General features: G+C 37.8%; 1 protein-coding gene across 3 annotated transcripts in view; it reads left to right on the forward strand.

The window, feature by feature from the left end:
• SGCG (sarcoglycan gamma) overlaps positions 1-13,212 on the forward strand; it is a 150,771-nt gene that overhangs the window by 32,454 nt on the left and 105,105 nt on the right. The window lies entirely within an intron of this gene.

Raw genomic sequence — 13,212 nt, forward strand, 5'->3', positions numbered from 1 at the left:
GAGTTACAGCCTCAACAACAACCTCCAAATGCTGTCCTATCCCCTTCTCAAGCCAGCAGCTAGTAGCTTCTTGTTTACACAATCAGTGATGAGAACAGTAGACCCATTTCCAAGTGCCACAGTGCCTTTGTTGTGAAGTGGATCATTTGATTTGTTGAAATGTCATGGAGAATCCCATATCAATGGATCCAACATTTGTAAGTCCTCAGATAGTGATGCTTGCCACAGCCATATAGGCAAAAAAAGAAAAGCGCATACCCAGCCTAGGAATCAGTTTTAGTCAAAATAATTGTCTGCCACTGAGTGGCTGTTTAGGCATGTCAATGGATGGTGCTATATCAAGTTTCAGTGTTGGTGTCTGTTGTTGGCAGTTTAGACACTCAATAGTGGCAGTAGCTAGATCAGCCTTGCTGAGAGGCAGTTTTGTTGGGCCCATGCTTGGCCTCTGTCCCTACCACTATGGCCATCTGGGAGCACTGGGGGGAGAGGGGTGTCAGCTGGTGGAGTCATTCTGGTTATTTGGTGCCTTTTGCACATCTCTGGAAGATGTTAATATATGAAACAAAAGTCTTGGCTCTTTGTACCCTCGAGTTCCACCCACAAACTCTTTTCCAGATCTCCTTGTCTTCCCTTTTCCAGAACTCCCCTTCTAGGTCCTGATGAACTGACCAAGCCATAAATATTCCATGGAAAATACATAAATGAATCATTCATATAATAATTCTAATAGGTATTTGAATTTTGATTGATTCTATTAATAATATAGAGCTTTTCTGATATGATATGAGTTGTATCTATAATAATAGTTTCTAGAACCTTGTCAAGGTGTGGCACCATGACATTCTATAAATATATATCCTTCCCCATATATATATGGACTGACTTCAAAGTGCAAAGACCATGGATATTATACTTAGGATATAATAACAGCGAGTATAACACAGCTAATGTTTATTCAATGGGCTAATCATTATTCTAGGAACAGTGCATTTTCCCTTTGGAGCTATGATGGCAAATTTCAGGGAAATAAACACCTCCACATATATAAAATTTATTAATATATTTGGGGATATATCAGAGCAAATGTTATGAGGTTAACTGGATTGATTGTGAATGTTAGGTGTCCAATGATATAAAAATGGTTTGTTTGGAATAATGATAGTAGTCAGAGCCATCATAACTTTCATGAAACTTACAGTTCTCATGACATCATACATGTGATTCACCAATAAGCCTTGCATTCCACCTGTTGTGAGAAAGACACCAACAGGTACAGGCATTAGGTGGTCCTTAAGAACTCTGGGAATCTCCGTTTAAGAATTAGGGAACTTCAAAGAAAACTATTACTTTACCCATGATATTAGGAAATCATTTATAAGTTAGGACACCAATAAACAACAGCTCAGTGAAAACTTTGTGTTCAAAAAAAAAAAAATTCTTGAAAAACTGCACAATTAAGCTGTTTAGTGATCCTTATATAGTCTATAGGTTTGTGGGTAGTTTCTGAGTGATTTGACAAAACACAAACTCAACAGTAAGAACTTGGGGGAAGAAAAGATAACCATATACTGTTTCCTAAAAGACTACATGTTGAACCAAAAAATAAATCCTAATGTTCACTTTCAGCCATCAAAATCAAAGAAATGTATATATTAAAGATAAGCCACAATCAAATAATAATCAAGCCTTTCTCCCTCACTTTCATTCAGGAGTCTTAAATTGTAAGGAACTAAGAGTCTCCCAGTAAATCTTGTCCATGATTTCCCCAGAGCTTTAGTGGGATCACAGGTTGGAGCAGAATTTAGGGAAGGAATACCAGTGTGAAGAAGAGAAGATAAAACAGCAAGGGGAACTCCAATCTCCAGCGAGCAAATGCAGGGGTTAGAAAGAAATGTGGGTCTATGGGCTGTACCTCATAGACAGAACCAGATGCCAAAGTCCCACATCCCTGTCAGAAAGCTCTTCAAACATATTCCACCAAAAGTCAGAACGTGCCCTGAGACTAAGGTGATCAGGAGTCTCTGCTGTGAGGAGAAGCCTCCAGGGCTTGATGTGTTGACCAGTTGACAGAACTGATCATCACAAAGTTTTCGTCCTAGAACTAAGTAAGAAATATCTTTAGAACTCAGTCTGGTTTATATGAAAGCAAAGGAAAATACCTAAGCTTCAGTAGTTGAAAAGCAAAAGTAGAAACCGTACTCTTCAGCTACTATTCTTACTCCCAAATCCAACTCATTTATCCCATCAGGGTAGAACTTTATATGATCTTGACCCTTAAAATGAGCTGTTCAGACACAAAGAATGCTTATGATTAACATTCATGCTAGCAAATGGAGTCATACGCAGGATCGCTGAGATGTGAAATGAGGGAAGTGTCAGCCTATGAATTATGACATATGCATCAGTCATCTCATTATGCCAGTGAAAGGGTCTGGAAAATATGTGTAAATCTATCATTTCCCCCTTTTGTTTGATATGTTCCAGTTCTTTTCCTAGCTATTCATGAAGTTGGTAGGATCTCAGTTAAAGAATGGGTAAGAGAGATAATAGGATGTCTGGATAAAGATGGAATGGCTTACATTTGCAGTCATAATGCTGTTTCCTACACATGGAAATCTATTCTACAAATACATTACAGATCAGAATATATTTTATTTGTCTTGCCTGTAACAATTACATATAATCAAGTGCTTGCTCTGTTGCTGGTACTAGGTGCTGGATATATAACTGAACAAAGTATCCTTCTTGCCCTCTTGGAGATAAGAGTCTAAAGAGGAATAGATGATACAAAGTAAACAAATAAAGGTATCCTTATCCATCCTGAGAAATACTATGAAAGAAATAACCAGGACTCATTTGTAAATTAGGACAGGACAGAAGATACACGGAAAGTGGGGTATTCATGAAAGACCATTTAAGTCAAGACAGAAGTGGCTGCACAAAATTTGGTACAGACCAAATCTTCAGTCAGAAGGAACAACATGTACAAAGGCTATGAGATAGAAAGAGCTTATTCTGTTTGAGAGGAGGAAGGAAACCAGTGCTGAGAAGGGCAGAGTGGGATGAGATGGGACTGGGGAGGCCAGACACACCAGTGGAGTGGAGCTTAGTAGGAAATGCAGCAGGAGGCCACTGAGTGACCTTCAACAGGGAAAGGGGGTTCGCTTTTGGACTTCCAGCAACTCCTGGGTATAGCATTTTGTTAACATTTCCTTAGCTCTCACTGCAGCCAACTACTAATTTGTCTCTCTCCACTTGATGTACATGCACTAAGTCAGAGGTTAATGGTAGGTATGAACCATGCCAAGAAGCGGGGCGTATTTGGTACTGGATAACATCTGGTTCCAGTTAAGAAGCTAGGTCTTCATCATGAAACTTGAGTGAGCACACTTCTAATTGGCATGAATACTGTTCTTGCTCAATCACTATTCTGTGTCTGATCTCTGCCAACTTCAATTTCTGTATGTTAATATTACTTCTCAGGCAAACACTATATAATGACACTGTAAAAGTCTCTGACTTCTGAGTTTATTTAATAAAAACAAGGATAAAACACCGAGAAAAGTATGTTTGAATTGCCCACCTTTATAAACCTCCACTGTTTTAAAATAAGCTTACATCTGAACTATGAAACAAAATACGATGTTTAAAATCACAGTTTTATTACCTAACATTTGTATGACTGTGGGTTTGAGGTTTTCTTTTTCCTTAAAGTCCTTTGTTCATTTAAATACAAGTTTCTTCCCCATTTAGGTCTCTCAGCTACTTAAGGGGCATTTATTCTCTTGGTTTGGTGTATTTTGTAAAGAATTTTTCTTAAATGGCAGAGTTTGCCATTTTATTTTAAAAGTCAGTACTATTGTAAAGAAGAGAGAACAATCTGATCACCCTTCTTATGTGGGTGTGTATGTGTATTTATAATATGGGAATATAGGTATAAATGATTATAACTTTGGATGAAATTTGTAATTATTACCCATGTACTTTGCTGTATTTGGGTGTCTAGTGCTGAGCAGCTTGACTGAAAGATAAAGCAGATCTATTCTTCAAGTTATTTTTATCATCCTAAAGGTAGTCATAAAGTTAGGGTGAGTATGGTAAATTTATTACTAGCTTTAGTATTATTGAAAGAATATATGTATCAAAAGATTGATTTGTATAAATTCTGTAAATCTGAAAAAATAGAGAAAAACATTTGGGAAATGCAATTTTCAATGAAAAAAGTGTTTGAGAAATGAGCATGGTACCCTCTGCTGGTGAGTTTGAAAGTGAACATGATCCTTCTAGACAGGTACTTGGCACCATGTACCAAGGACCTCAAACAAACACAGTAATTTTAATTCTGGAAACTTAGTCCAAAGAAAATTAGGAATGAAAATGAAGATGGATGTTTCAGGATATGTGTTGCAGCACCATCTATCATAGTGAAAAATTGGACAATAAATGATGAAAAGGAAGGAATCCATTGGATTCTTACAGTATGACAGAATTAACTGTTGGACATGAAACAATATCCAAGGGAAATGTTAATGATAGAGTATTAAATGAAAAAGAATACTGAAATACATATTAAAATGTAAATGCATAGAAAAAAGCAAAATTTAAAAATGGTTAATAATGTCACTATTCTACAAATACATTACAGATCAGAATATATTTTATTTGTCTTGCCTGTAACAATTACATATAATCAAGTGCTTGCTCTGTTGCTGGTACTAGGTGCTGGATATATAACTGAACAAAGTATCCTTCTTGCCCTCTTGGAGATAAGAGTCTAAAGAGGAATAGATGATACAAAGTAAACAAATAAAGGTATCCTTATCCATCCTGAGAAATACTATGAAAGAAATAACCAGGACTCATTTGTAAATTAGGACAGGACAGAAGATACACGGAAAGTGGGGTATTCATGAAAGACCATTTAAGTCAAGACAGAAGTGGCTGCACAAAATTTGGTACAGACCAAATCTTCAGTCAGAAGGAACAACATGTACAAAGGCTATGAGACAGGTGCCAAGTACCTGTCTAGAAGGATCATGTTCACTTTCAAACTCACCAGCAGAGGGTACCATGCTCATTTCTCAAACACTTTTTTATAAGTGACAAAATGACACTTTTTTTTCTATCACTGTTTAAATCTCCCTTAGTCTTTGCAAACCGCTCCAGCACTTGTGTTTATCTGCATTCCCTTGGTTCACAGTGAAAAAGTTGAACTTTTTTACTATGGGTATTGTTCGTCATTCATGGTTCTTTGGTATATGTGCATGGTTTTGTTCCAGGGTTATTGGATTATTTGTATTTTTTAATGGTAACAACCTTGTCTTATCTTTAAGACAAAAGTTTTCTCCGACTTATTATCAACCATTGAATTTTTCTTGGGGCAGACTCCTCCCCATTACTCTTTGTTTTCCTAACCATTTGCACCTCATCAGAGTGATGTGAGTTACATGCAAACAGGGAGGCTGGAAATAGTGAGAATTAGCTAATTAACATGGGAATTAGCTATCTTTTGGAAGTCTAAAAGCAAATGGAAGGAGAGCTCTTCCATCCCATGGTTCTCAGTGAGAGCATGACCTAGTCCCCTTTAACTGATAAGCACACTAACTTCCTCCTTCCCTGGAAGAGTGTCCCATATATAATGGATATCTCTTGTTTCTCACTTTTTATTTACTCATTTATCACCTTTCTGTGGGGGCTTGTTTTAGACTTCCTTCTCCTTTCTCTATGTCCTTTTGTCATGATCTCATTTTTCATACTGAAGCAAACTGCTTTCAAACTGTGCTTCATATCCAGTAAGTGACCCTCTCTATACATTCATTTGTCCAATGCAGACTCAGTGATTGCCTGTTACGTGTGCATGACTCCATAGGTCATGTTTAAGCAGTCTTGCTATTTGCTATTGACCACTCTTGTGAGTTGCCTTGTCATTTTAATGGATAATGTAACATGATAGTATATGCTGCATGATAAGAAATTATGCTGCTTGGACATCAGAGCTATATTTTATGATATGAAAGGCAATTCTGAGACTATAAAAAATAATTTTCTTGCAGTTTTTCAATTGACATGATGGGTGCTATTAGAGGTTTGGAAAACCCCCCAGTCAGCATGCCCTGTGGCTTGGCGGACGTAACTCAAAGCAGAGTTCCATCCCTAACACTCAGATGAATCTCCCTTGGAGAAATGAAAATGGCCAGGGGGGAGCTGTGTGCATTAGATCTCCTTCACCCCTTCCTCGTGGTTATGGCAGCAATCGGAATCATCTGTGTATGTTGGAATGAGTGTGATCATCAAGCCACGACCCCAGTCCTTGTAATACATTTCATAGTCTTTGGTTTTCGCTTTATCCATTATTGTGTAATGCACTTCTAATTTTACTCTGTTATCAATAGAGCAAAGAATTTGTGTGAATCAAATCCAGTGGCATTTCTTCATACTTCCTTGTGAAGTAGTATGTTATCAGATTTTGCAACTGTTATATGTATGCTTGTAAAGAATATGCATTTTCCAGCTGGGCTCTATACACATCCATTTAAACACTTTTCAGTTGTATTTTTGAAGTTTTGTATAGTGCCACTCATTTTAGAGGGCTTGATCTGGCAATAGAGGATTGCTAAAATCTTCCACTATGATAATGGCTTGTTTCATTATTTTTTGAATTTATTCAGTTTTTATGGCATGTATGCAAATGAATAGATATACATAAAGGTATTTCAGGGTGTTTGTTAGATGCATTTAAGTCTAGCATTTCCTGGTGACTCTAATTTTATATCTCTAGTGTTACAGCAATACCCCACCATAATGTGCCTGTAATCATGGGAGTTCAGATATAACATAAATGATGGATGGCACCTGTCCTCTGCTCCTGCCGCATTGTTAAGGGGTAGCTGAAGTTTTCATCTCCTTTGGAGTAAAAGGATGGGTGGTGACATGTGTGTTGGACTGGAAATAAGCAACACCAGTAAATGCGGCCCCTATCACCGATAATCTAGATTACTCTTCTGAGACTAGGTTAACTGGGACATTCTTTGAATCACTGCTCCTTCCTCCTTCCCTTCCTTCTTGGAATCACTATGTAGACCCGAGGGCTCAGGATCATTCCCAGCAGGTTCCCTACCCAGAAGTGCTGGCTGGTGAAAGGATGGATCTGAACTCTTTGCCAGACTCTCTGATATATAGGCCCTCATTGGGGTGAGTTCATTAATTTTGCAACATGACTAGGTTTATAGGGTTGAACTCTGGGACCCATGCTTATCATGAGGTTTCTTTGTTTTTTGTGTTCTCCAGATTCAGAATTATTTAATACATTTCAATTACTTTGTCCAGCTCAGGAGTCAGTATCTGTTTTCAGCCTAATTTATCTCCAGTTAGAGAAATTTCTTCACAGTTACCCCTTAATCATTGTCTTCCCACTGTTTTCTCCAGTTACTCCCCTGGAGCTCCAGTGGAACACATGTAGACCATCTCAGCCTTCAGATTTCCCTTCACATTTCTCCTATCTTTACCATGCTCTCATGTTTTCTAAGATTTCTTACATATCTGTTAAATACACATAAGACATGTACTTTATATGTCTGAAAACTTCAAGCTATATAACTCATTTTTGAATTTTAAAACAGAACTGAATTTCTCATTTCTAAAGGGTCTATTAAGTTCTTTTCAAACATAGTTTTTAAAAAATCATATTGGCTCCTTTTCAGTATCATCCATGTATTTATGATTTCTGTGTCTCAAACTCCTGGCAATAGCCTATTAAAATAAGGCATGTCAATAAATGACCCTTGAAATTAAGACCCTTGAAATGTCATTGAATGACATCTATTTAGTAGACACAGTGCTCAGTTCCCTATGTTGTGTCCCATGGCAAGAATCAAAGAATATAGAAGACAGAATTCCTATCTGTAAGGTGGTTTTATTTTAAATAAGAAATAGGGAACCATGAATTCAGAGGGCATAAAAACTGCATAAAGATATTTATGCAAAAATAGACTTTATGTCTGAATCCCTCTCTATTAAAATTTTGATAACTGTATTTGAGAGAAGCATTAAAAACCCATCAAAATTAAGTATATCACCATCAACAACTTTGAGAGACGGTTAACAGGGAAATAGGTATAAGTTTTTTAATGATAACATAAATTATTTTATTCTTTTCAAAGAAAATTACTTTTATTTATTTATTTATTTGTCTGTTTGACAGAGAGAGAGCATGCACAAGCAGGGGGAGAAGCAGGCAGAGAAGCATTTTTCCCACATTGCAAGGAACCCGATGTGGGGCTCAGTCCCAGGATGCTGGGATCATGACCTGAGCCCAAGGGAGATGTTTAATTGTCCGAGCCACCCCGATGCCCTAATAACATATGTTACTTTTTATAACATATGTTACTTTTTAAAATAAAGTGCTCTCCAAAGATAATTTTTATTCAACATGTAGTAAAACTCAAAATTCTTTCTTAGAATATAGATTTTTAGTTCTAAAATAAAGCATTATTTCATTAATTTTTTAGTAAATAGCTCACAAAGTCCTCTGCATTGTCCCAGTGCAATTTCTTGCCAGCATGAATGCTATTTTGCTGTTGTCTGACTTAACATGCTGAAGAATTGGTACCCTTCCCAATGCTGATGATAATAAGTATCTAAAGAAAGCTAACTGAACCAGATAGCCTCTGAAAATCTCTTTTAGCAAAAACATAATACACTGTGTCAAATAAAAATAAAAGCCACCATGAGCTAAGAGGAATATAAGCTAACTATTAAATAACAAAATGGATTTTTTAGAAAAAATTTAAATTGAATGTTCCACCTAGCCATTTAAATCATGCCCATCTAGAGTAAAATCCTTGTTTATGCAGCATAATCAACACTGAGAAATAGCAATAGCAGGTTAACCAAAATCCTTAAAGTGGGCAGTTATAAAACATGATAGAGAGAGAAAGACAACTGGGGGAAAAAAAAACAGATGTGAGAGCAGAAGTGGTGGTAACTAGAGCTCAAATCTGGAAGGACAAGAAAGGAGATCACTAGCTTCTGAAGGTGAGCCTGGACTCAGTATGTTCACCTGAGGAAATGAGATCCAGACTCTTAGGCAGTCAGCAAAGTAGGTGCACAAAAGTGGGGTAACTCATGGGGCACTGGGGACTCCGTTGGTTAAGAATCTGACTGTTGGTTTCAGCTCAGGTCATGATCCCAGGGTGGTGGGATCCAGCCCCACGCTGGGCTCCGCACTCACACTGGAGTCTGCTGGAGCTTTGCTCTCCCTGTCCCTTGCCCACCCCCACCATATTCTCTCTCTCTCTCTCTCTCTCTCTTAGTTGAGCATACAACTGTGGGTTTCAGCTCAGGTCATGATCTCATTGGTGATGGGATTGAACCCTGAGTCAGACTCCCCACCGAGCTTCTCTCCCAGTGGCCCTCCCCCTACTCGTGTTTTCGCTCTCTCTCTCTGTCCCTCCCTCTGTCTTTTCCCTCCCTAAAGTAAATAAATAAACCTTTAAAAAAAAAAAAGATGCATCTCCAACTGGGGGTAAGTGCAAATGAAGAGAAATAGTCTAAGGGCTGAGTTTGAGGCTGGGAGATGAGGAAGCAGCAAGTGATAATAAGAAGCAATCGCCATTGCAATGAGGGTTCCTGGAAGTGGAGGTGATGACTATTTGGCATGTGCTGACCTGAGGACATATGAACACACACTTCGCTTAGCAACATGGAGGTCATTGGGGGGCTTATTACAAAATCAAGTTCAATGGGTGGTGGGTATGGAAGCCTGTCAGGAATTGAGTTCTAGAGAGAAGGAAGACATAGAGGAATAGTGGGTAGAGTCAACACACTCAAGGAGTTTTGGTGGGAGGAGGAGTGGAGAAATGGAGCTGGGGCTGTAGATATTTGTGAAGTTTCTGCAGTCTGCCAGGGCATATGGTGGTAAAAGCAGAATCGCTATTCTTGGGAGCCACAGACTGGTCTTATATAGTTTGTCTTTGTTAGTTTTCTTTCAGTAATAAAATCCTACAGACCTCATTTTCTATATTACTAGTCTTCTTTCCAATAGGTCTTTTCTGAAAATGCTTTAACAGAGACAGCGATTTTATTTCTATCTACTTAGCCGGGATCCCCCATTCTATTACCTCCTCATCCACAGTCATTGTTTGAGTGTTGGGCCACAACTACTAAATCTTTTCTTAATGTATTCAGTATGTTCATAAGTCATACAATGTTTTATTTAGTCTTTAACTCAGAGGACTCACCCACACCCACTAGCCCCATTTGCTATCATTGTCCCTGGCAGGTAGATAGCTCAATTAGTGTTTTTCAAGTTCAATAGTTATTTCTTTCAATTTTTTTACTCATTCACTTAAGACCTCTATTGTGTGCCTATTATTTGTCAGTTACACTGTTTTAGGGACATAGCAATGAACAAGATTCACATAGAATTTACATCCGAAGGAGGAGGAGTCTATAAACTGTGGAAAGAAGAATATTTGCTCTCTGGAAGCCCTGTTGGTTGAACTCCTGAATTCCCAATTAAGTCTAGAAAAGAGAATTTATGCATGTCTAAGACTTCTTTACACAAGTTTCTCTCTGTAGCTCATCCTGCTGCTCAAAGACCCTTGACACAAGAATGGACCCAACAATTTTCTTTTTAGAGTAGGAGGCCCCAAATGAAGCTGGAACTACTATATATTCAAACATATGTCACTTTAAATTAGATTCTCCTGTAACCTGTAGCACTTGAAGGTGGAAGCTCTCCTTAAAATGAGAAATAAAAGAATCTTGTTTAAATAATTGAAACAGATTCCAAAGACTGAATTAGAGGGAGTTAAGGTCTACCCTCATAACAGAATTGCTACTGGCTCTCTTGTAAGCCATAACAAAAAGGTCTTAAATGGATATTAAGGTTTTCTCCATTTTATGTAAGTGTGAACAACACTTTCTATGAAAGGTAGAATAATGACTTCAAAATAGGTTCATGTCCTAAACCTTGGAAACTTACATGGCAGAAGGGATTTTACAGTTGTGATTATGTTAAGGCTTTTGAGATGGGGAGATTGTCCTGGATTCCCCCAGGTGGGCCCAGTGTAATCACAAGGTCCTTGTGAAGAGGAAATAGCAGGGTCAGAGTCAGAGAATGAGCTGAGACAGCATAAATAAAGGTTGTAGCCAAGGATTGTGGGCAGCCTCTGGAAGCTGGAAAAAAGAAGGAACAGATTTTCCCTACACCCTCCAGAAAGAATACAAACCTGTCCACACTTTGATTTTTGGCCCCCAAAGACCCATTTTTGGACTTCTGACCTTCAGAACTGTAAGATAATAAAATTGTGTTGGTTTAAGCCACCAGATTTGTGACAATATGTTACACCAGGAATAGGAAACTCTATGTAGGAATAGAAATACATAGCATTTGGAAACCCCATGTACACATAGCATTCTTGGAAAGCTGCTGTTTTTACTGATCCGTAATGACATTGTAAAATAGTGCACTTGCTATAAATTCAGACTCCCTGGTTACCCTTCCTGATACAACTGCAGTCTCTCAGCCTGTGCTTCACAGAAGTTTTGGACTTGCCACCATTAGTACAGATAATGACAAGTGCATTGAAATAAATGTAATAGCGGAAGGTGATGATATATGACGTGAGTGCCCAGAGAAGGCATCTTTGAGGAAATGACATGTGAGCTGCCACTGAAGGCTAAGAAGGAGCCAGCAGGGGGTTTCAGGTGGAGAGAATGCCCAGGACAGAGGTCTTAAAGTGAGTTAACTTGTCGCTTAAAGAGTAGATGGAGCATTGCGAGTAAAGACCAAATGCTAGTAGATGATGTTGAAGAAGTAAGCCAAGGCCCTTCATGGAGGGTCTAGCCAGTGACAGAGGAGCTCAGATATTCTTAGGGTGGGGAAGAGCCTTTAGAAAGTTTGAAAGAACAGAATGATAGGAACTTATTTGGCTGCTGGGTAGAGCATGGTTTCTGAAAGGAAAAAAGGGAAACTGGCTCCATAAGAGAGTTTGTAGAGGCTTGAGCTAGTATGGGGGCAAGAGGAGTGGACACACTCAGGATACAGATTAAGGCAGAGCTGATAAAATGTGAGAAGTCTGAAGGGAAAAGAGAAGAAACAAGGATGACTCCTAGGACTTTGGAGCAACTGTATTTGTGAGGCAGACTCTACTGTAAAGAAGACTGAGGACCTCAAAGAAATGAGCAAATAAGTTATGCCAGTTATGACATCAGTAAGCATTTAGGTTTTGAATCATGTAGATTATCCTGAGTATTGGAAATCCTATGTAATGAATAGCACAGTTTTATATAATCAATTAGAATGTAGGAAAATCCAATTGTTGAGTGGGAAAGAGATTTAAAGAATTATTTCAGAGTATGACTTATTTTAATAAGGACACTTCCAAACCATTCCTAAAAATAAATGTAAGACCTTTGCATTAAAAAAAAATTCCTAGAGAATATTTTACATTCTGGTTTATCATTTTACTGCATTTACAATCAGGAAAGTCTTTGTAATCTCTAATCTTCACTTTATAAATTAAAACCACTTTTTTGGGTGCCTGGGTGGCTCAGTCATTAAGCATCTGTCTTTGGCTCAGGTCATGATCCCAGGGTCCTGGAATCAAGCCCCGCATCAGGCTCCTTGTTCAGTGGGGAGCTGCTTCTCCCTCTCTCACTCCCCCTGCTTGTGTTCCCTCTCTCACTGTCTCTCTCTCTGCCAAATAAATAAATAAAATCTAAAAAAAAGAAGAAACAAACAAAAAACACTTTATTCTTTCCTCTGTTGTGAAGTGAAATAATGAATAATTCTTTAAAAACTCCTCATAGAGTTGAAATTATTATGAAAACTTAGTGTAATTTACAGAAAACAGTGAGTACTTATAAACATTTGTATGCATGTATACATTCTGATTGTTCTTGGAAGCTGGTTAATACTGGGGAACTTTATTATAAGCAAAAATGAAGAGAGCCTTTAATTCTGAGTAATTTAGCGAATGAAGAAAGATGTGATTTAATTATTTGACATAAAAACTAAATAATTGGATTCCATTTTAGAAAGATATGTAGATATCAGCTTGATTTTCCTCCCACTGAATCTTTTAAAAACTTGGTAAGCTGATTATTTTAGGTTGATGCTTCAATTCCAAGTTTAACCCTGCAGAATTTTGAAAGTTGACTATATATATATATAAAATGTATTATATAATATATGTTATATATTATATT

This window comes from Mustela putorius, unplaced genomic scaffold (genome assembly GCF_011764305.1).
Source record: "Mustela putorius furo isolate JIRA1106 unplaced genomic scaffold, ASM1176430v1.1 tig00004035_pilon_pilon_pilon, whole genome shotgun sequence".
NCBI lineage: Eukaryota > Metazoa > Chordata > Mammalia > Carnivora > Mustelidae > Mustela > Mustela putorius.